Consider the following 4,254-nt stretch of genomic DNA (forward strand, 5'->3'; position numbering starts at 1 on the left):
CCGTCACATTGCGTGGACAGCTGAGATTTTTTTTCATTGTCTCCTGCCTCCTTTTCACTGTGAAGTGCCTATTATTGGCTTTGATTTTACATAATGTATGCAATCTGTGCCGTGCATATAAATGTGGCACAAACTGATGAGACCATTTAATGGTGATGTGATGGTTGGCATCTTTCCTGGCAAAAGTTCATTTCATTCCTGCAGATGGGAGTTCAGTCAAAACACACTCCAGGTGTTACTGAGTGTGTTTTGCAGTAAATGGATCTGTTGATTGATTGCTTTTTGACTAGAGTAACCTGGTGCATATGAATATACTGTATAACCTTATCTGGACTACAAAACAATTTAATAGGAAAAAAAATGTGACTGGAACTTGCTGCCACGTATCAAAAGAGCCCACCCCAAGACCTCATATCAGCAATATATAGTTAAAAATAAACATGAGTGCTTACAGACAGCATACAAGCAAAGATGAGTGTAAATTGGTATGCCAGCTGCTTCTGTGGCTTCCTCCACCGAGCAGATCAAACAAGCTTCTGCTTAATGCTTTCATTTATCAATACAGCCCCATCAGCAGACAAGCAACAGTCTCAACGGAGTGCTTGAGCTCTGAAACATTAATGACAGATGTCACCGCGGAAAGGTCTGAGTCATGGCAGAGCAGGTAACAGAGATCTTAGGTGTCAGACTGACAATTAACCCTGGTAAGTGCACACACACGCACATCTACAATCTCCAGTAGTCATTTCAGTCTTCTGAAATGAGACAAAATCCCTGATTCAATTAACACTGATTATAATACTTTAGTATGTTTATATTCATACATTCAAACCAAGTTGCATCTAAGTTTAAATCAGTTGTTTCTAATGTTTTTAAGTGGAAGAACTAAAAAGGAAATTAATTACAGAAATACGGTAACAATATTTTCCATCTGCACTTCATTACCACTAACTGCAAATTGCCTGTAAGCAGTGCAGGTGTCATGATGGTCAGAGGCGTTAGAGATTTCACCAAGCTGAGTAGGAGTCACTAAAATCAGCTCAAGAGGTCAAGTTCGTTTGGAATCTAAAGTGATAATGTCAGGTGAGTTAGATGTTAACTTTGTAATTGGTCCATTTTTAACCAATTTGACATATTTGGGCTGATTTGCAGACTAGTTTTGAATATCATAAGCTATTATTTTCTACCCACCATTAGAATACTGTTAGATTGTTAGTTGTATGTAAACATAAGCATCAAGCATCGAGAGAGAGAGAGAGAGATGTTCCAGTTCCATTTTCTCAGAAGGATGTCTGTGATGAAAATATACAAGCTGGGATTCAAGATATTTTTCACTGCAGCTCCTAAATTCTTACAAATGGCCTCCTTGGTTATTTGTGACCGGCGTTGTTGTTCATTTCCTGTTGATGGTGCCACGGTACTAAATCATTGCCGGTTATGAATTCCTTGGGATATAATCATTGGAGCATTCTTTCTGATTAGACCTATGACTCAAAGAGCAATTTTCTTAGTTTAAAGTAGGCCTAGAGCCTTATACTACAATACTGAAGCAGAAACGACTCAATGAGAAAAGATTGTGGGATATTAGCCACCAAATGTGCTAACTATAAAACCTGAAATACATCAAATATGAAATTATCATAAATTCTCTAAACTGACGCATCTTTTCATTTCCTTAGCAGTTTGATGTGATCCACGGTTATGAGATTCAGAACTATGGTGCTTCGGGGGACAATGACAGTTGTTAAGTAACTTTCAGGTACAATGCGGCTTTGTAAAGGAGTTTTATAGGTTCAACTCAAGTTTAACCCTCAGAGACTTAAGTATTTATACTGAAAATGTGTTTCTTGTTTTTAGGTAACCACTTGTTTTAAAATTATGTTTATGCATATTTTGTTATGGTGTGAATTGTTCAAAAACATTGCACAAAATTGCAATGCTGGGTTTATACAGTTGCAAAATAGTGGCACACTAAGTATTCAATTACATATTCTTTGACTTTCTTGAATATCCTTGCAAGCAAGAGATTAATATAATCAATAATTATTCAAATAATAAAGTGAAGTGACATGTGGCCAAGTATGGTTACCCACACTCGGAATTAGTGCTCTGCATTTAACCCATCCTAAGTGCACACACACAGCAGTGAACACACACACACACCGTAACACACTCCCGGAGCAGTGGGCAGCCATTTATGCTGCAGCGCCCGGGGAGCAGTTGGGGGTTCGGTGCCTTGCTCAAGGGCACCTCAGTCATGGTATTGAAGGTGGAAGAGAGCACTGTACATTCACTTCCCCCACCTACAATTCCTGCCGGATCTGAGACTCGAACTTGCAACCTTTGGGTTACGAGTCCAACTCTCTAACCATTAGGCCACGATTTCGATTTTTTAAAAATAAATATTATGATAAAAATTTGAGTATAAGATGCAGTTATATGTTGGTTAACCTGTATTTAGTGAAAAATAGGTTTTATTTAATAGCTTACAAGTGTTGTAATTATGCTTCGGTTAGTCTTTAGGGTTAATGGTTGTTGTGAGGAATATTTTACCATCCTGAACTGTAATGTGCACATGAGGCTTCCTGAAATTGCTCATTACATTCTGTGAGACTGCCGCTTTAGAGATGTTTTTGCATTAAACATGACCCCTTTAAACAGATCTGTTGTTGTTGTTATCACCTATGAAACGACTGCATAGAGTAGACACCAGACAGCGCTGACATCTGACACCCAAAGAGTTTTTGGTTGTTGTTATTCTTTATGCTGTTTTTGTGCTTTCTTTTGCACCATTGCCTGAGCTTTTCCTCCAAAAGTTGTTCTCGTCTGTTATTCTGTTATAAGTTATATGCATTCCTTTTGCCCCCAAAAAGCATTTGGACACTGAAGCCACAAAATGTCTCATGCATTATTTTAAAAGTTCTGAGAAAGTTCTTGCATCTTTTATTTGCAGACGCCACTTTGTTTGATATTGTCTTATATAACGCGATGGAATTCAGACATTTTGATGTGTGGCTTAAGTATCCAAGTGCATTTTGGGGTCACTGTATATACTCAATAAAGAAGCCCTTTAAAGTTCACTAGACTCTTTTCTCATTGATCATGAAGGGCTTGCTTAGATAACAGAAGCAATTTCTAGCATTTTCTGAATTATGGGCCAATATCCAAAAGCTAAGGATAAATGACCGTATAAGATGAAATGTAATCACGTCAAAATATGCCCATCAAAGGAAATACTAATCAGGAAGAGCCGATTCAAAGCACACCTTCCTTTTGTCCTCTTAATCACATTTCATGAAAACATAATCATCAGTCATTTCAGACAATACTTCTTCATGGTGAAAATACATGAAATCTTAAATAATTTACATAAATTTTGGTGCCAGCAGCACAAACCTTGGAAGGCCTGGAAAGGTCAGAGCGGGACACGGATTATGTCGGTGTTAATTAGTGACGTGCCCCAATGGCTGCACTGTCTGTGATCAGGGTGTCAATGAGCTTTCATTAGCACAGCAACAGGAAATACACACTCACACATGCACATGCCACAGAGCAGGATTGTAACCAGGCCTGTACGGAGTCTGTGGAATTTCTCTCACCCATTGTGTGCTATAAAGTGGGTGTAGAAAAGAATCACTCCCCTTTAAAATATTCACATTTTGTTGCTTTGCAGCCTGAAATGAAGATGGACACAGTTTTTGTTTTATCCAGCTGTATTTACTGTGCAACTTATAACATCCAAGTGAAAGATATAACACCAACATGTCAGAAAAAATAAAAATAAAAAACAGAATCACCGACTTGGAAAAAGAATCACCCCCCTCCTAAAAATGACTTGTAAACTCAATTAGGTATAGCTAATCACATTCTCAATGGCACACAAAGCCATTTGACTTTCAACTGTGATCAGCTGTGGTCATTTTGATTAGCTCAACATGAAAAGTAGTCCTTGGTAGTGCAAACTGAAGCAAACAATCAGCTATGGGTGGCAAGGCACTGTCAAAAGATCTCCAGGATAAAGTTGTAGACAGACACAAGTCAGGAGATGGACAAAAAAAAAATTCAAAGGTTTTATCAATACTTAGAAGCACAATAAAGTTTATTATTAAGAAGTGGAAGGTATTTGGTCCAACACAGACCCTTCCTGGATCAGGATGTCACTCCAAACTGGATGAAAGAGCCAGGAGGAAACTGGTCAGAGAGGCGACCAAGAGGCCTACAGCAACTCTGAAGCAGTTGCAGGAATTTATGACA

The sequence above is a fragment of the Sinocyclocheilus anshuiensis genome, unplaced genomic scaffold (genome assembly GCF_001515605.1).
Source record: "Sinocyclocheilus anshuiensis isolate Anshui unplaced genomic scaffold, SAMN03320099.WGS_v1.1 scaffold38, whole genome shotgun sequence".
NCBI classification, from domain to species: Eukaryota; Metazoa; Chordata; class Actinopteri; order Cypriniformes; family Cyprinidae; genus Sinocyclocheilus; species Sinocyclocheilus anshuiensis.